The sequence below is a fragment of the Monomorium pharaonis genome, chromosome 2 (genome assembly GCF_013373865.1).
Source record: "Monomorium pharaonis isolate MP-MQ-018 chromosome 2, ASM1337386v2, whole genome shotgun sequence".
Taxonomy (NCBI): domain Eukaryota; kingdom Metazoa; phylum Arthropoda; class Insecta; order Hymenoptera; family Formicidae; genus Monomorium; species Monomorium pharaonis.
Window position 1 is genome coordinate 24,262,758 of NC_050468.1, and position 21,827 is coordinate 24,284,584.

The 21,827-nt window shown below is 33.2% G+C and overlaps 1 protein-coding gene and 1 long non-coding RNA gene across 3 annotated transcripts in view; one reads left to right on the plus strand and one right to left on the minus strand.

Annotated features, from left to right (window-relative positions):
* The window catches only part of LOC105838583 (ras-related protein Rap-2a), a 31,358-nt gene extending 13,214 nt beyond the window's left edge, over positions 1–18,144 (minus strand). The window contains exons 1-2 of one of the 2 annotated variants that reach the window (XM_036282541.1): positions 17,841–18,144; positions 15,961–16,086 (exon numbers count right to left, since the gene is read on the minus strand). The gene's annotated coding sequence lies outside the window, so the exon portion shown is untranslated. The remainder of the gene's footprint in view (positions 1–15,960; positions 16,087–17,840) is intronic. The other variant, XM_036282540.1, reaches the window with a different exon arrangement.
* Positions 1–21,827, plus strand: part of LOC118644307 — a 60,660-nt gene that overhangs the window by 18,860 nt on the left and 19,973 nt on the right. The gene's annotated exons all lie outside the window — the stretch shown is intronic.

Consider the following 21,827-nt stretch of genomic DNA (forward strand, 5'->3'; position numbering starts at 1 on the left):
TAAAATGATGAATAAAAATAATGTCACGCGCGTAGTTTGTGTAAAATAATCACATTTGTTGAAACAATTTTATTGTAACATCTGATATTTAGTAGGATGTGAATATTATGCTAATTTACACACTTAGCTTCTACGCATTAAGCTGTAATTAAGTGCGAGAATTTGCTAATGAATACGTACTAACGGTATAGTGCGCATTTGCCTCAAATGTAATTCAGGTACACTCATTACGATTTTAATGAGAAGTACGTCTTTGAATTAAATGCACATTCTATATAAAATTATTTGTGTGATTTACTGTGATGTAAGTAAGAATTAAGTAGAATTAAGTTAATATTGGCAATCGCAATAAAGTATTATAATTAAAATCTGTCGTTTCTCCCTACTTAAGAAAAATATGGAACGTGTTTTAACTATGCCAACCGTTTAAATTATTTCATATAGATTCTTATAGATATATATATATATAAATATAAAATATAATTTATTGATATTATCTATTAATTTATGGCATAAAGAAAGGAAAAAAAAGGTTGACAGCAGAACGACAATAAAGTATTACCCAGTGTAAAAAAAATCTACCATTCCTTTTTTAAGTAATTTTTCCTCCAAATTTCTGGAAGATATTCCAGAAATAAATCTAGGTTTAATAAATCTATGTCGGTAATGATAAATTATTGTTACGTAAACCGCGCTATCTCGTCGACGGCAAGACGCAAGTACGTGACTTCGCCGGCGACCTGCATATCGCTCAACGGAAAGACCGACGATCGTCGATGAACGAAATAAGACGACGACGACGACTACTACTACCACTATACCGAGGGGTGGGAAAAGATGGTGCCAGCAGCCCCCACGTCGTACGCGACGGGGCGCCGGAGACTTAGAATGGGGAAAAAAGGGCGGGAAGCCAAGAGGAAGCGAGGAAAGAATCGCGTCGAACAATGTTGCTCGTCGACGTAGGTAGGTCGCCGTCGTTGTACGCGGTCGTCGTCGCCGTATAAACTGGATCGGTGCAATACAACGAAGCCCGACAGCACGGAGCCGGTCGTTGCTCCACTTTACATACATACGTACACGCGCACGATCCTCTCGGCACGATCCGCGCAATCGTGTCCCGCGTCCACCCCGATCGTTTCGCGTTCGGCGTCGCGCGCGCGCGAGATTTCATCGCGTCTCACGGCACACAAATCATCCGGCGGATACGTGCGCGGGACGCGGCTATCATGGATTTCGCAACGTGACGGCGGTTGTTAGATTCGTTTGCACGTGTACCGCCTACGGAACGCGTCGGGCGCGTGGAAGTACCAGAAACGCGAGCGATTTCCAGCGGCGGCGGGACTCTTAGCCGTAGTCCCGTGGGACTGCGAAAATGCCATGTAGCCGGACGTTAGGTGCGACGACGTTACGGACGTGCGAACGTATTGATGTCTGGGGGTGTTCCGACAATCGATGGGATTTTGTAAGTCACGTTGGAAGCGGCGTCTCACGTGGAAATTTTCCAACCGATATGAAACGAATAATAATACGGGGATGACAGCAATATTTTCTTCTTTTTTTTTCTTTTACAAGGATTTGACTTGGAGTAAATTTTTGTTCGGCGATATTTGATTTAAAGTACATCTTTATATTCTCTGAAAAAATATCCGTAAATTAAGATTCTTTTTCGATGCATTGCCAGTACAATTTCATTATTTTACTTTATATTTCTACACGAAGATGAGAATTATATTATATATATATATTTTTTTTTGCGTGAATTCTCATGAGACGACGTGGAATGAATCAGTAATAAACCGAGAAGCATCCCGCTAGAATATGCAAAGCCCCGCTGTTTTTTCGATGTATATTATAAGCTTTAGAATCACGTTGTTATTCGAATATTCATATAGCAGTCGCATCGAATATCTTTTATTCAATACAGCAGTGGGATTTTGTCTTAATAACGTGCACTGCCAACATTGAGGTCACGCATGACGTGTACATACGTATTTGCCAATATTAAAATTATAGTGTAAAAGTGAGGGAAGAAGTAAATTTTACACAATTGATTTTAAATACCGATCGTCATATGATTTCAATCGCTCCACACACTTTTCAAAACGTGATGCGGAATTTGAATCTGATACATAATAAAAATTAAATGTCAATTACATTTTAATTGATCATTGAAAGTAACCGATTAAGTTTGATGCTCTTGGTATAAATTACGGGTTATCCTTTCCAGTTAACTGTATTACATCCAATACGCGTGATCAATCCTGGGCGCAATTAATCGGATCGAATAATTCACTGCACATCCCTTCGAGATAGCACCCGACGTATAGGTATACATTGCGGGCTTCCATTATCAGGCATCCGTAGCGCAACGACGATGAATTATATTCTTGGAAGAGCCATCTTGGCATTAATCACGTGTAAAAAGGTCGAAAGAAGTGGAAGTTCATAGAAGCCAGTCTGTGATAGAGAACTGGAGCGTTTCCCTTTTCGAAAAAGAAAAAGACACTTAGTCCACGGCATTAATATCAGAACCAGAAACTGGGAAGAGTTCAACGGTCAACGGGTCTCCCACTGCCACCACCACCACTGTCACAAGAATAATACCGTCGCCGAAACACCACCGAAACCAACGTCCTCGCCGCTCCAATTGGACCGCGTGCGGGTCGATATCAAAGTGGTTCTTGCATGTCAAGATGAGGAAGAGGAGATAGACGTCCGACGCCATTTCGTTGCATCCATACGTTACACGTGTGTGAGAGATGCGATTACGCGCGTCTCAATCCCTTCGCAACCTTTAGAGATGTCGGAACGATCTCAACTTCTGAAATTAAATTTATGGCGCGGATGCAACGCGAGCTTTTACAGGATGTTATATACGACAAAAGCAAAACTATTTCTGCTGAACCAGTTCTCTGCTGAACCAGTTCCACCAAAATCCAATTGCACTCGTGTTTACCGCGGGAGAGTAACTACTATACGGCTAAAATTTTCCATCCCGTAGTTGTAATAATTATTAGAGTTTCATGATGAAGCATTAGAATAAATTGACGCTGTAACTCCCCGTCGCAACACTTTGCCTACAGAATTCATTCCCCCTTCCTATGGATAAAAGGATTCTATACACTAGCTTTTTCATCCCGCACTTTTATTAAAGCCCCAAAAGTGCGTCGGCGTGACAAGGAATCGGCTTTATTTCAAGCGATAAATCGAAGCTTCGGTAAACTCGGTCAACAACTTTTTACAAACCACCCACGCAACATGTGATCCGCGATTTGTCGTCTGCCAGACAGTTATTTTCACGTTTCTTTTTTTAGAAACGTCGCGACCAAGAAAAGAATGTTATTAATTTGACAAAATTTTTCAACTTGATTAAATTTGTTCAATTCAGGTAATAATACATTTAACTTAAATACATAAAACACTTAAACTTTAATTCAACTATATATACATATATATATATTTTTTTTTACTGAAATATATAAATACTTGAATTAAAGGAATTTAATCAAGTTGAAAAATCTAGTCAAATTAACAACGTTCTTTTAGTGTGGCGGAAAATCCATACCAAAAAGAACGGCAAATAGATATGTGGCAGGAAACAACAGGGTAACGTCCGACAGCGTAAACAACATCCAACACACACCCCGCGTAAGTGTCACCAGCGGCGCCCCAAGTGTAAGGCTGTATTTGGGTTAAGCCATGATAACGCGAACGACGTGACACAGGATAAATAGCGCCACGTAGGGTTGCATAAATTACAGGTATTATTAACGGGTCACTTGAGCACACCTATCTTTATTTCCAGAACGACCGCGAGCGGCTCAACAATGTGCCGCCGCACGAAAAAGGAATTGCGAGAACGAATTTCTCACGCGAAAATGCCACCTGTTTGTTAAGAACGAGAAAAAGAATCCGATGAAGCGGGTATTCATCGCCAGCGACGCATTTGCAAGCAGACGCATTCGTAAAAATCCGTGGAAGTATGAGCTTCATATTTTTTTATTCCTCCTCTTCTTCAGACTTCTTTATTCTTTTCGCGAATAATCGAGAAAAATCCCAAGAGCACACAGCTTTACAGCTTTACTTTTACAGCATTGAGAGACGCTATTCCGAAGAAGCTTTTTTCCTCTCATGAAAATAAATTTACCTCAAGTTTTCAAGAAGAATCAAATTTACGATCATGCACAACACTCGAATTTAAATTTATCACTGACCGCGATTGACTTCCGCGGCTTATTTGATCGTTATGCGCATTAATCAGGTAACTTTTCTCTTCGCGACCAAAGCTTTACGTTCATCTCGTTCGATATTTCTTGAGGCATTGAACTTCCAAGCGAATTATCCGATACATGTTGCGACGTTGTCGCCGGAAGTGCGGAAAATGGACTGTAAAATTGGAAAATTCAATAATGCGAAAAATGTAGGCGGCCCAAACGTACATCGTAAAGCAAGCGCTAACACTCGCGAAAATTGAATATTACGTCACTGAATATGGGATTAATTGCGTGATGTAATCGCGTTGCCGGACGCAGAATTAAATTGTACGGCAACCGCGGATAAATCGAGAGATTATTTTGTAGGAAGAGACACGCCGGCAAAACCAACGTCGGATTCGGTCTGAACACAAGCGTTCGCTGTGTTCCATTCGTGTTTATTCAAGCAAGTATGATCCTGTTTATAGCATTTGCGGCGAACGGTTGATGAATATAAATTAATTCAAAGCGATTATTTAACGTTATGACATAATTTGGAAAGATACTTCATCTCAATGCGCTAATTACGCGCCAAGCGTTTTCTTTTTTTATAATTTATTCTTGCGCAATTAATGGACATTTATTTGCAGCTCTGATTCATTCGGTATAAATAATTCTCGTTTTAATTACAGTCTCCAAATCGCGCAACGTAGCAAAGAAAATCTTTTATATCATTGTAAGAGATCCGTGGCTCAAAAATGAATGCGGAAACCTAAGCCAGCGAGAATATTCAAAGCTCAGCGGATCGACCGGCTTCAGGTAAAAGCCCAAAGATAAACAATATTTTCCAACGAGTTTTTCACTAAATCTACTAGCGAGAGAGAAACAATAAGTCCTCGTGAGTTGAATACAAAATGCATTCACCGTGCAAGAGAAATCGATTCTGTTGCACATATTTCACACGATACAATTTCGTCCCAATTGAAGACAAATTTTACTTGCTTAAAATACTCTCTCTTACTAGAAAATGTAACCAATAAGCGATAAAAAAGAGAGAATATTTTATAAATTTTTCAATTGTTTTATACTTTTAATACCGAAAATTAGTGTATTACGAATCGTTAAAATCATAATACTACAACTACACAAAAAAAATGTAATATAGCCAATAACATATGTGATTGCGGGCTGCCAATTGCATAAAATATTCAATACAATAATATTTGCCATTAATGCAAGTACAATGTTGATACTGCAATAGCATATATTATTGTATTGAGTATATATCTGTAGTTGGCAGCCCGCAATAACATATCTTATTGAATATATTACTTTGTGTTTTTAGTGTATGTTTATATTTTATTTAAATTCTGTACAGTGATTATGTTGCCACAACTCATAGCTGAACGTGAGGGAATATAGATCATAATAGTCAAACATAGATTTAAAAAGTTTTAATTTCCGAACGAAATAATAATTAACCGGTGATTCGAGATTGTTTCACAGATACAAAGAAATTAAGTTTAAACAGACAAAGAAAAAGAAATAGAAAGAAAAGAGAAAAGAGAGAAATAATAGAAGAGAGAAATATTTTAGATCACGAGGAAGATTAAGGACGAAAAACAAATTGATCACAATCTTTCACATCACACAGATTCGATTGTGAACTTCGAAGAGAGCGGATACGTTTTCCTTGTACAGATTTGAAAATAAATCGACAGTTAGCTCACACACTCACGCTTCGATTTGCTTTGCCTCTCCAATATTCTAACTTATATCTCGATTTAATAGTCTATAAGACAAAAAAATAATGTACTGACATTAGTATAATTGAGAATAATCTTGTTAATTAAAAAATAATCTTGTTAATAATTCAATAGTACTAATGAAACAAATACGTCATGTTCTCGTTTTAATAAAGTATTATTCATTTTATTAATACTGTAATTAAATTAATGTTATTTTTAATTATACACACAAATACCAATATAATATATTTTTGCCTTGTGTACATGTATATTTTTAAGACTCTCGATAAAGTAATGCAAATTTAAATACAATTAAAAAATCTGAGTTTATATACTTATACATCTCCTTCTACGGAGACGACTTATTACGTTTTTAATTAATAACTTTTAAAAAAATAATTTCATATATTTTCTTATCTGATCACACATTTCGTACATTTTCACAGACGGTTGCGTATGAGTCACATAACATTTGTGTCGCTTCAGCGACTGCTCTTTCTTCCGTATGATTCTACGGTCCATTGTCCACTTTGAATAAGCGATTTCAGCTTTATTTCTATTTCATAATTCACCATGAGTATCTAAAATTCACATGCAAATTCGATTTTGATGACAAATTCAGTAAATGGAAATAAAACTGCTATATTTACAACTATGAGTTATAATTATAATTATCGCTGAAAATAACTATACGTGCAATTTTGATATAAATGTCTCTTTCTCTTATAATAGCCATAATTTCCTGTCAATTACATAAAATTACTCATGCATTGATTTAGGTTTAAGACCAGACAATGTTATGCAAATGCTGACGGTGACTACATTCATGGGGATATTAAATTCCCGCTGACCTATTTTCGTGTAACACCTTTCAAAATCGTAAATATTCCTACTATAAATCACATTAAGCACACGTTCGAGCTCATAACCACGTATTTCTATGGTCACATCGGTGATAATTGCGCGTTGTAACATTACGCTTAATACGTTTTTGAGTATGATTCATAGCGTGAAAGGAATCAGTCCCGATAAATTGTTTATCAATAAATACAAATTAGCCTGATAATTTTAATTTTATAAATCAATCAATAATATAAATACAGTTTTTTTTTCGAAAAAAATGCATTTTAAAGTTTGTATTTGTCTTATAATACACTTGGAAGTAATTTTCTTAAGTATTGATCAAACTAAACTTGCTATTGAAAGAGAGCATTCTACGTAAAATAGAATAAAAAATTTAAACATATTTTTTACAGTTTGTTAATATAATATTGTTCCATTACCATAATTACATTATTTACTTAATCTATATAAAAAATTTACGTGTATCCAATTTCTAGTTGGATACTTTAAATATTAAGACAATAAATAATATGTGTGTGTGTGTGTGTGTGTATCTATATATATATATATATATATATATATGCACATGTATATTTATATGTATATAATATGTTTATGTATACACATAAAGTATACAATTATACAATCATTATTATTTGCACCTGCCAACGTGAGGAACAAATACGTTAACACATAATTATGCGCAATGTCGATTACAGATTCTAAATATAGATTCCGTATCAGCAAACATTAGGACTAATGATTAATTTGCTGATAGATTGCGGCGAAAACGCATTGCGCAGCCAACCACAACCGATCGTTTGCGTATTATCGATTGACCTGAAATTAACATTCTTCGGCACACAAGCTTACGACTGATAGCAACGGAATCATTTCGATCGTAAACTGTCCGTTAGTTATCCTTTAGACCCTTTGCTATTGTATAATTATTCCTTGACATATATTAACACAATGTGATATTGAAAAATATAGAATATTTTCAATAAATACATGTGCAAACAAATGTATTTAAAAATTACTAATAAATGAACATTCACTTTGTCGATAACTACGATAAATAAATTCTCTTTTTTATTTTTTAGGTACACACATTCACAAAAAAATAATAGAAATATAATATAAATAGAATGGATTCATACTTTTTACACAAAAATTCATAATTTATTAGTTTAAAATTTTTGAATTAAATTATGCATTGCATATTTTAATAATATATTTCTTTAATCTTTTTATCTCACTTTATAATACTTTTTCTTTATTTTATCTCATTTTATAACATAATTTTATATAATTTTTTCAAATTATTGATTAAATTATTAGCAAAGCTATGTCATGTAAACGCACACGCTCTATGATATGCATAATAGCATTTCATGCCTTCATAAGCGACAGTAATCAAACCGATGTTCGTCCATGAACATTTAATCGGTAAATTATATATACCAATATTAGTGACATTAAGTATTCTCTAACGTTAAATTCAGAGCTATCCGATAAATATTACATATAACCATCGACGAAGTAAACATTCATCTATAGTTAATTCTGACGATTAAAATAACTGTATAAATTTATTAATTTTATTCTTTAATTTAACTGTATAAATTAATGTAAGTATTATGTATAAAATAATGTAAGTATTATAAATAGAACTTTATTTTTGTATTGTTTTCTTTTTTTCTTGTCTTCTTATATATTATATATTTATTTTCCCTTATATTTATTTATTTTACAAAAAGTAAGCAATTACACATGTATTTTTATAAAGATAACATAAAATTATTAAATGACGCAGAAAGATATGTGCGTAAAATGATTAAGTTACCAATTCTATGCTTTTAATCCTTATATTACGTCATGTACAAGCGGCCGCAACATGGTCACAAAGTTTATCCATTCCCATGTATATACACGTAACTCATTCCACAACAAAGCTAACGAACAAGCTTCTCTATCATGATTAAAGATGAAAATTTTCCGAATCGTTAACGCAGAATGAAAATTTTCCGAATCGTTAACAGTTTATTACAAACTATAAAAATTTATGGATACGTTTTGTATTATGCAACATTTTAAACTTTTAAAAGATTACAAAAGCATTATTACGTTTCTGATTATAAAAAAATTATTAGAAATGATTTAGTTTACATATAACCCAATCTGAGAATTTTCAAGATCATTGGTTACAAATAAAGAGATGTCGAACTTAGAAATTTTTTAATCGCGAATCTAATATTTTGTCAAATATTTATATTTTACAAAAATATAAAAAATAATTAAAATTTTGATACTATATTGAAACCAATATATTTAATTTCACGATTTCAAGCTACAATTTACAATTAAAGTATATAGATATCAAACTCAGTGCAAATTATATACGCATAAATTATGCATTTGATGATTACTGGTAATTAAACCATTTTACGATTTTAAATTTTATAATTTTTGTAATTGATAATTCAAAGAAACCAATAAATATAATATTTATAAATGTAAATGTTAAAAAATCTACAAACATTATAAAATTATAATATGCAGTCTTGAAAACAAAAATGTTGCTCAGCAATAATGATATACTTTGCGCGCGCGCGTGTGTGTGTGTGTGTACATTATATATGTATGTACGTTATATATTTATTTATACTTTTTGCTACTTAATATATATATGTATATACACATATACATACATACAAAACATTTAATATAAACTATATTGATTTTAAAGTCAGGAGTCATCGTTATTTTAATAAAAGATAAACGCATAACTAATTTACGATTGCATCAGTTGTGAACGACTGATTTAGAGAATATTATTGCATTCGTGGTGTAAATCGTAGAATAATTTGAAGGAAACCGGAGAAACGTAAATCTGGAACGACGGAGGCGGTAACTCTCGTAAAGTGAAATGCATTCCCGAAGAAGCTAATCGAAATAAAAGCTGGCCTGAATATATTGTACCCGCGAGCTCGCGAGTTTTATAGCCTGAGCAACACACGCAACTCGTTCGAGAAATCGGGAGCGCGTTTATGAATGGGCAATAAACATTATAGCGCGACGATTCGCACATTTTTATTCGCTTTTCATGTATTACACCTTAAAAAGAAAAAACACCTGATGGAGAAATTAGTCTAATATTTAGAATATCTCTGATACCGATTTATACTGAAATCGACTTTTACGTCAGTATCGAAAAAATCGATTGAATAATGTTTATTAAAGTATTACATTCAAACAATTCACCTTGAAACGTCTTTAGAAATGGCGCGAGTGTATGATGTCAGAGTTTAATCACAGATAATTAATTCTGCGGTAATACATAACGTATATAGTAATATATAGTTTTCTCTTTATGTCTTTTATTTTTAATTTTTTGTTAGTAATGTACGTCCTACGCAACGGAATTAAAAAAAAATTTTACTCCGTGTAGGTGTGTATGTCGCCGTGTTAAACGCGACAGTACAAGTATGCTCGAATTTTAAACACAGCGCACAAAGGAAATGACTTTTTTTCCGAGAAATTATGCAACGGCGTCACTGCTTTTAACGCGTTTCCGAGCTGTGCGAATTATCCTCAAATGAACTGCTGACTCACAGTCGACTACCGAAATAAAGTCAATCAGTTGTTGGCCGGCATTATAAAACTTTTCATTCTTTTTATAACATGGCCCGTATGTTTAAATTTGTGTGTTAGTTTAACAATGCGGCCTTGTGTATGCACGTTAATGTTTACAAATACGCCTACATACATATTTGACTTATGGTACAGACTGCGAGAAACAAAAAGCGTAAAAAGAGAGTTTTCCAGTTATTTTTCATCAATAAAATTTTGTCACACTATGTGTAGATAAATCATCTCTGTATAGTTTGGAGATGGGACAAGCAAATTTTGAGTAAAATTTTGATAAACTAATTCAACTTGTTTGTAACAAATAGAATTAACACCTTCTAAAAATATATTAAAAATTGTGTTGGAATTTAATCAGAGATAATATTTCGTGATAAATTATTATTCGATCATTATTTAATATGTAAATATGTTTTCCCTATAAAACTAAATAAAGTTAATTATATGAGGCTCAAAAGAGATATGAAAATTTCTCCTCTAGAATTAATAATTCAATAAATAACAATATTAGATATAATATTATAATCGGCTAATTAAACTGTTAATAATTGTTATAATATATTTTATTCATAAAATATTTGTGTATTTTAGTATTATAATAAAGTTTTTTTTAGCAAATAACTAAATGTAATTTTTTTTACGTCATACTATTTACATTTCTATTAATATATATTTAAAGTTTATCGAGTAAAATATTTTTAATAATAAAATATTTAAAAATTAATCTTAAAGCATTTGGAAACAGTATTTAACCATTAATTCTAAAGAAACGATTGCGTGTCAAAATCTATCATAAGTATAAAAGAAATAAGTACAAAAGCTAGTAAAGCAAAAGCGAACATAACAACAAGAAGGATCATTTTTCATTTAACAAAGTTGTCGCGAAAGGGACAATTCATTGCCACGTTCTTGTTCACAAAGAAACGCCGTACTTTAAAAAATCGTGAATATTCTGCACTATCAAACTACGTATATGTGCCATAATAAATATAAAGTATACCGTAATTACCAAAGTATATAATATTACAGAGAATATAACTTAACATTTATAAAAGATCGTAAAAAATAAAATTTAAACTTAGTCGGCGCAGAAAGAGCAACGCATTTTTAAAAATTTTCTACATATACACAGAATGAAGGGAGACAAGAATAATTACATTGCAACGTATTCTACGTGTGAGCGTGAAAAAAAAAATATATACATATATCAGCGATATACATCAAAATGCACTTCCGCTGATATAAACTTATTTGTTACTTGAGAAACCGCCTGTTATGTGCAATGCGTCGTCAATTCAAAGTTCGAGATTAATTCGGATTTATATTCTCAACTAATTGCTGCATGTCCGACGTGAGATTGGACTGCGCAGGCTAAGCTTGAAATGTACTTTAATCAGCATCCACGGAATCGAGTCTTTAGGAAATTAATTGGTGGCTGGAGTTCCCGCGATGAAACAAGTCGGAGTTACTTCGGCGGCGCGTGTTAATTTAATGGCATTCCCTCATTTATTATTTTGCAATTAGAATAACTTTAAAACAGATTTCAACATTTTTCATGTTCTACTCTTATAAAACACACACACACACACGCGCGCGCGCGCGCGCGCATTGATATAAAAAGTAATAAATACATAAAGAAATTTCATAAAGGTAAACATGAAAGAGAGAGAAAGAAAGGAAAACTAAAATTTTAATATTATTTTAATTCTTTACAAAAATTTTTTCTTATATTATAAAAGTATCACAATTTACCATAAAGTCACGATTCTTCAAGACGTGCTCCGTAGGTTAGTATCATAAAATTCCTAAGAATTGTGAGAGAGTACGGAAATTATAATACGACAACCTTCTTTATTCAACACCAAGTGTTCTGAGCCCGACTAGAATAAATCTAATAAGAAACTCAAATTTTACCAGAAGCTAGGTAGGATGAAAATTATAGTCTGCCGAGGAGGCGGCTCTGCCCTGCATAAAAGTTATTTCGCAACTCGAAAAAGATAGAAGCTTGCAGAGAGATATTCCAGAATCTATCTCTTGCCGGCATATCGTACCATAAATCTTCAATATTTCAACTGATGGAAGCCGGTGCTCCGAAATATACGAAAATGTCTTGATATAGTATATCGTTCTGTCACGGATATCAGTAATAACATTTGATATATTTTTTCAATATGAAAAGGATATCAATCTTTTTCATTGCACTAATTGAATATTCCTGATGAAAACGTAGAACTTTGCAGTTATGTCACATAGCAGATATTATTCAATGATAATCAAACGCGACTTTTTTTAAACTCTAATTAATAAATGATCCCCAAGTCAAACTTTCGTCGTGAAGTAAGTAAGAAAAAAGTACGTGAAGAAGTTTATTTTACAAGTTGTATTAGTATAACATTGCAGTGAAGGTTACTAAATTGATTTGCAAAATATCCAAATATTTGAAAGATCAAAGACAGATGTTAAGATGTTAAAGATAATTCTAAAAGAAATTTTTAATTACGATAATTATTTACCAAAAAATTATTTATTATTCATTGTTTCGCAAAACTAAATGCAATTATTCGCACTTACATTTCTTCACGAAAAATGAATTGGAAAGACCAGATGATACATTTTGCCTAACGTTTTTTTTTTATACGAACGGTTCGTGATTTTCTAGCACAGAAGATGTTAACGAAGCGTTACACTAACGCGGTCCGATAGCGTTATCGCGTTGCGATCTTTCCTAACAATGAGCCGTCTACCAGCGGCTCATCACTCAAGCTATCCTGGCGTGACTGAGCCACGTCGCAATTTACTGCGATCGTTACAGGGCGACACTGTGTCGCGCGTCGCGCAACAGATGTCTGAAGCACACTTCTCTACAATTCGCTGACAGAATTAATCTAATTAGCAATTACGAGGTATAGCGCTTTGCGCAATATATAATTAAGATTGCAATTAATAACTGACCCCTTTCATTGAGAACTTGTATTCCTGATTTTCGCTTCTCTTTAGGAATGTTGTAGGAAGCACTTGACTGAAGATTATTTTCTTCTATATATCAATAAAGAAAGTTTTCGTATAGAAGCTGTGTCAAAGTGCAAATCTATTCACTATTATTTTTTTACATTTCTGCTGGTTTTTTTTATAAAATACAAAAAGATAAAATATTCCAATATTGATTTATTTTATATAACAAATATTTTTAAAATTTAAGCACTAAAAATGAAAGCAATTTATTTCAAAAATGGACAATTTATTTAAAATAAAATGATATTCTAAAAAGAATAGATCACACACATGCATCTATGATTTTGTTTTCAGTAATAGAGATCTGTATCTGTATATGTATCGGTTTACATTCCATGATTGTACGTTTCATATTGCATCATGAGAAAATACAAAAAAATATAAACAAAACGGTTTAAAGAAGTTAAAAACATGTATAATAATCTAATATAGCCAATAACGTATTCACTATTGTTTAAATTTTACAACTTATAAAAAAAGATTATGCAATATTTATTCTTGCTTTTGAAGAATCCATTTTTAACGGATTTTATTTTATATCAAAAAAGTCACAAATTTAAGAACTATTTTTATCAATATTAATACAGTACAATACTTAATTTTCAAAAAGAGTGTTGCTTTAGAAAGTTTAATATTAATGACCTTTTATTATTTCTTGACTCAACAATATTACAGTCAATCTATCTCCATAGAGCTATTTGATAGATAAGAAATTTGAGAAACATTAAAACATCTTATTTCAGTTATCAGTTTTCACTTATTTTTATTAATCAGATATTATTAAGTAACTTAATATATCTAGTAACTGATATAAAATCTGCTTTTTCGATAAATCTCTCTATTTTTGCCTGTTTAAAATTGTAAAGTTGGTCAACGAGCTTCAATTTCTTCTACTACGTGTTACATCTTAACGAAGCATAAAAACAGATTAATATCTAAAAATGTTAATTCAAATTGATAATGCAAATTAGTATTGTAATGCCAGTAGCACAAAAAGAAGTCTAATAATTTAATTATCCAATTTTACCATTTGAAAGTCAGACCATTCCTCGTGAATGCAAATGTGTTCGTGCTCTTTTCCAATTTAGGTCCGTATTGTTTTACGAAGCGGGAGTGCCGCAATTTATCGAAACTGCTTGGCAGGAAACCAAGAGCTCAAACGGCGCCGACTTCTCTTATCGTTCGTGCGAATAATTGCTAATTACTGATTCTAACTGCCGCTTCACTACGAATGATGGGCATATAATTTGCACTTACTTCGAAAAGAAAAATGAACAGTGAGACTTGGCAGCATTACGTAACAAATTCAAAGTGTCAAAAGTTATGTAGACTATGTGGTGCTACGTAAAGTAACTTTCGGCAGGCCGCGAGATAATAGATTGACGTTGAGATAGTGCCAAAGGGTGCTCACGAGCCTTTATAAAGTTGCAAATTCGTGTGAAAATTAAAAGGACAATAAACTTAAATGCATATTACAAAGCGGCTAATGGATACTAATAAGTGCGCAATAAAAATAAGACGGGACAGTTAAGTGGCGGAAATAATGATAAAGATGATGAAGGTCATTACGATGTTAATGCGCTCGCGTCAATCCTTTGCATTTAAGATTAAAAATTTCCTAATGAGAAAATTAAGATCCAACTTCTGAATACCGTGTAATTTTTATGGTTAAAATATCGCGATATTTCGAAGACAGTTTTTAAGTGTAACATGAAATGCCCGTCGTGTCTTTATTAATTGTCAGGGATGATCGATTGTCGATTGATTAACGGAACTGTAACTTTGTTAGTTTGCAACATCCGCGAGCGAGAAGAAGATTTTCGAGAATCGCTTCTCGCTGGTAAATTTCGAATTTGATAGCATTGCACTCCCCTAAGAGCGTCAGACTAACTACTACTTGAAAAAGTCAATTCAAGTTTTAGACGAACGCGCGTACAGCTATCTGAGATATCGTTATCTTATATAGAAACTTCCCACCGTAGTAGCTCCTACTTGCGTCTTCCGTACACCACGGAACATATGATTTCCCCTTAAAGTTTACACGAAACTCAATATTAGTTTATATTAGCCAGTTGAGAGGGATAAGAGCAACTTTAACTCGAGCTTCTAAACAGTGCTGAGTGCAGGATGACAAAATGCAATGTAATTTTAAGTTATTAAAGGGATTCGCGGCGTCTCGGATGGCATCTCGGGATTGCTTTCTGCGACGTAATCTGGAGTGATTAGATCTCGGTGAAATTGATCTCGTGTTTTATTAACGGACAGTCTTTAACGCGGTCTTTGCGACTCGCCTCGCCGCGCCGCGCCGTCGGTTGGTCTTAAAGGTGCGCACGTGCGCGAAGTTCGCAGTTCGCAGTTCGCAGTTCCCGTTAAGCATGCTAAACTTGCGGTTTGAAAGGACTTCGGTAAACGATGCAATCTACCGCGTCGTTGCCGACACCCAACTCGAAAATGATTGTGCGAATGAAAACCACAGCTAGGGGAGGAAGGGGAGAGAAACGTCGCGCCGAGAATACCTTTCCAGAATGGAGCCGCACGAATATACGAGGGTAATCAGAATTTCAGTCCGGCGTCGACTCCGAAGTGCGATCGATTTCCGCTGTGAGAGAGCAACAAGAGACAATGGACAACTCGACGTACACCTACAACGCGAAAGAAATCTATTACGCATGTATACGGCGAAACAGAAATACATTTCGATCGAGTTTCATTCAATTTGCAAAAAATAGACACAAATGCTATTTTCTGCCGGAAGCGAGAGTGTGACGTTTCGTAATAAAAATTACTTCATCCCGACGTTTATTTTTAAAATGTAAAGTTCTATTAAAAGATACTTATATAAGAAATTGTCATCATTTTGCGACTATTTATATCAGTTATAAAATAAAGTAACTGATTATATATATATGTATAGGTCTTCTTATACAATTTGTTAAGTAAATTTTACTCCCTATTTTATTAAATATCTTAATTTATTTAAGCAAATAATTAAACGCATATAATTTAATAACAGTTCTTTCATTAAGTAAAAAGTTTTTTAATTTAATTCAATTACATAAATAAGTTCCCGATCAAGTCAAACATTTCTACGTAAGATTTTCATAATAAGTTCAAAAACGGAAAGTAAGGGATTTTATTATAATTAATTGCGTAATTTTGCAACAGAAATCTTCTAAAATCTTTATGTAAAGGCACATTCTATTGCTTCTAATCGCAAAATTTGGATTTTATTCGTGAAGATGGCAATCAAGATGTAATCATTTTTTATGAATCGTGTATGTATGCGTAGATCTAAATGTACACTCGACAGTTGCGTAAAGTAACAAATTGTGTTTACTGCGGTAAGTAACATGATCCAAAATATTTGTGCGTAATAGATCAGAGATAATGTTACAGCGTACAATACGCTGAAAATAAATCAATAGCATCGAAATTATTAATTAGCCGCTATTTGAATGTATAAAATAATTATATTAATACTCGATGAAAATTAATGTGGCTTCTACTCTTTTCTAATTGTACTCTTGATATTATTAGAATTATGGATTAATGTACAGTTGAATCATTATTCAATTATTAAAAAATAATGAATTAAGGCAACAAGTTACACAATAATCTTCTATATAAACTCGATTATAAGGCTCGAATTTATTAAAGCGTGTTTCAAAAATCTTAAAGCAACAATTGTTTTATAGCTCTAGTTCTTTGTCAGAAAAACACTTAATTTTTATGGTTTTCAATTTTAATATTTTTGAAAAATAATACAGAGATATTTATGTCCTGTCCTTTCTATCCTGCTAGATAAAATATAGTATATCTGACATAATCATATTTTACTATTAATACTAATATTAAAATTGTATGCAAGTATTGGACATTACTGACATTTAAAATTCTCGCAACGCTATGCGTACATCATGATATGAGTCATTAAATATTATATATTCCATGCGAATAATTTCTAGTTTAAAAAAATGCTAATTTATTTTTCTTTATAAACCAATAAAGTAATAATTTATTAACAATATAATATATCTAACTGTCCAAATATTAAACGTTTATTAGAATAAAAATAATAAGATTCCTCTCGTGTCAACATCTGATATTAATCAACTTCCACAAACAATATTTGGAAACGGATAAAAGACTGCACAACGCCTACGCTTAATTGCAACTCTCACGTTCACACTTTACGTTCATTCATATTTATACACACGCTTGTGCGCATTCCAATATATTCAACAGTTCCGGAGATTTTGTACACATTCTTCCAATCACATTACATTTTGATAAATCCACGAACAGTCGAGCTACAGACAAGCTTTATATCATATCTATAGACGTGTATGTACGTTGAAGACGTACGCAAAAAATTGATCTCTGAATTGCTACTTACGTGCAAACAGGTCACGTTGAAAGAAAGAGGGGGAGAGAAAGAGAGAGAGTGGCGTTTAACAGGTGAAAGTGGATTCCGTGCCAAGCGCGGGAAAACGATTCTTCAAATCGACGATGTTGAGGACCTGCAGCGATCCCTCTAACAACGTGACGACCGTCGAAATCGGAACTCTTTTCGCGAGCCGACAAGTGGACGAAACACCCCGACCCCGAATATGCGTTCCCTAAATGGCTCGCCGAATAGACCTGACACGCTGGTAGACGAATACGGCAATGCGGGCGAGCTAGCTCTGTCCGGTCTCGGTTGTGCCGGGTGGTATCCTCGATGGTCTTGGCGTCTGCGCTCTCGTAACCTTCCGACCTCTTCTACCTGCGCACTACCACCATTTGATACGTTTTAGAGCATGCCGGAGTGCAGCCGTGTCAGTTCCCTCTCTCTCTCTCTCTCTCTCTCTTTCTCTTGCTCTCTCGCCTTCTCTATCTCTCCCTCCTTCCCACCGATCCTCCCCTTTCAACTCTTCTTCACTCACCCTGTCTCATTCTCTCTCTTTCTCTTTCCCTTGCAGAGCTGCCTTTCTTTCTCTTACTGAAGCACCTGATGGTTTACCTGGTAGAGATGAGGTGAATGTTTTTCTCAATGAAATGTCGCTTGCGAAGTCGCGTTTGAATGCGTACAATCTGACATTTCGTCGACAACCATTATGATATATTATTATAATTTGTAACAGACGAAAATAGTACATATTCATACATAACAAAAACGTAACAAATTTTATTAGCCAAAGTATAATCAAATTTTTTTGTCGATATTTTCTACAAATTGACGAAAAATTAATTTAAATAACTATTTCCAATAAATAATCCTTTTAGTACAATAATTAAGATTACAAACAAGTTGCAAATTCACAATGTACAATAAAAACAATGTTAGATTGGATAAAATATTTATGGAATAATTTTTCGATTACAATAAGAAATTAATTTAAATTTATTGTTTTTTTATCGTCTACTTATGATAGCTTATTTCAATGTGTCACCCATTTTTATTTGAATTTAGTATGGACAGCTTTTTTCATTATTTATAAAGAAGGCCCAAAGGTTAAAGTTATGTCGAATCTATAATTAGTTTTATCTCTTGGAAATTAGATTGACTTTGGATTTGCGTATCACACGTTAAAATCAAACGTTCAATATATAGCTAGATATCCGCAAACTGTTACGATTACTCTTCCATTGCAAATTCTCAAAAGCTACTGATATACCTTGGGACAAGGTCAATGTTTGCATGCTTAACGTCCATGAGGACGAAACTCCTTCTACTACTCTGCTAGATAATTTCAACATATATATATATCAATTTCATGTAACTCAGAAAACAAATAGAGAGATTAGCAATTTTTATTATGATAATCGTACATTTATTGTCGTAATAAATCAAAATATTAGATTTTGTACTATTACGTTACGATATAAAAATATATTTAGTTATATGAACATAAATCGAAAATGTCAAGAATATGTATGTTGGACAAAAATAGCATTAGAATGATTTATAGAATGTATATATGATTATATAATTACACAGATTAAAAAGATTTTGTCGAAGAAAAATTTACTGTTTTGATAGTACGTTATATATGCTTTTTCATTAAATTCTTTCTAGTCTTCACAATTATAATGCATTTTATAAATTATTCAAACAGTGTTTTTGTTTGATATATGTATTTGGGCGTTTCTTGACAATATTTTCAAGTTCCGAGTTAAATTCACATAATTATATAAATTATTATATCGTTATTGTAGCGTAATAATATGAGAAAAATTCAATTTTAGTTTGCATTGTATGATTAAACATTACAATGGAAAACATTGATACGCAGGTTTGCAGTGTCTGACCATATCAACTCGTTACTACTTGAAAAAAGCGAAAAGATACTCAGTAGAAGAAAAAAGATCTAACGTTTACAGTTTATATTTCTCTATGATTTCATACAACTTGTGCAAATATGAGAGAAACAATTTCTTTAGTCCACATTTCTTTAGTCCACACGTTTCAACCCTCCATTGCATAACTTCTTGTTTCAGTGAGAGATTCATTTAAGAACCAGAGATACACAAATATTTGCATAAATTTTATTCAAAACGAAAAATTTCTGTTTCTAGCAACTTGTTTCCTTTACCACGGAAAGAAAATCTGAAATATTAAATTTTGTTAACGAAGCGTTCTTTATTGCATTTATTTAATTCGCCTTGCCTGGAGGTAATGTAAGAAAGGTTCAAGGTACAAAGACAAAGTACACAAACACGAAAGATTAATCTTAGAAATGATTGACATGTCAAAAAGAAAGGTTTAAAGTTCTTGTCGCTCTTGCTAGACGACAGAATGGACTAGCTTAAATGAAACTCAATATATAACTCAACGTGCAACTTCAAGACACATTGAAGTGACGTTTCATCAGCATGCGATAAACACGCGATCTCGCAGTAAAGCTTTTAGCGACAGCGACGTGTAGACATCGATATTACGTATGTCCCTTTATTGCGATCGAATGTTTCAGCTCTGTGAGTAGGAAAGAGGTACGAGAATGGAAAGCAAAGGCGGGCGTAGAATTTCGCACCTCTAACCATTTGAAATTTGACTTATTTCTGGATGGCGGGTGTAAATTCCGTTGAGAGTACATTATTATCACCTTTAACAAAGAACGGACAATTTGTTCCAACGGGATTTAATTCTCTCGTAATTCTCGTAACGCCCACGCGCTATCGTTTTCACAAATGACGCCTTGTTCCGGTTTTCCTTCGAAAACAAGAAGTAAGAGATCGTGAATAGCACAGTATTGTTTTCTTCACAATATCTTACAGCACTTTGCACTTCTCATTCCATCGAATTAAATATAAAATGCAACGGCATTAAGGGTCGGAAGGATATTAATCGAACGTTGAACTAAAGGAGTCCGGTATAGAACTGGTCCCTCGAGGAACGATATTTAAATTCTATTAATTAAAGTGGATCTAATCGAAGGACGTTTTTTGAATTAAAAAACTGTAACGAGATATGACGCGGCAGTATGCAGTATATGTTGATGCAATTAAGTAGACCGATTCGTCGACGTAGTTTTGTGCAAGGCTGCATTTGTAATACACATTAATTCGTAAATTAAATGGCAAACGAAATATCAGCGAATCCTTAAGATATCTCATGCAATTATTCTTTTCAGAATAACTTCTGAGAACAGAGAAAATACGCAGAAGTGCCAATATTCAACAATGCTTTTCATGTTTTTCTGAATGGGAAGCTATTTTACTTCATAACGTAATGTAGTAAATAATGCATAATTTTTCCAATACCAGATAACTCATTCAACGCAAAATGTCGAACTGCTGGGAAGAATACTGGAATAATAAAAATTCCGATCTTTATTTATTGGATTAATTCATAAATAATTTCCGCTGTAGGTAACAACAATGTCTCTCTTCTGAAAATCCAAAGTTACTAATTTCAACTAACAATTTTTATCTAATATTAAAAGTTTCTTAGTTGCAAATTAGTACTATGGCTAAGCATGTAAAATTATAAATTTGTAAAAACAAACTTTTCAGAATGGAAAACTTGACAATGCCTTACATGGGAATTTAACAAGAAAATAGTGCTATTGAATCATAAATAATGTGTAATGTATACGACGAGAATATGTCATAATGGATCGAACGGTACAAAAGGGATTTGTTCAAAAGTTTTGTAGACACTAACTTGATGAATAACTTTAAAGCATAAACTATAGCGACAAATCGTCATTTTTACTTCAGCAACGATGCCTTAAAGTTCTCAACTCTCCATCGTTCTCGTATGAGACGGACGATCAGTTCACATTTGATTTTTGTTTTCTTTTTTTTAATTGCACAGATGTGACATAAAAGTTTATTCTGAAACTTCCTGACTTTTCAGAAAGTTTAACACGTTAGACAACAAGAAAACTGGCACAGATGT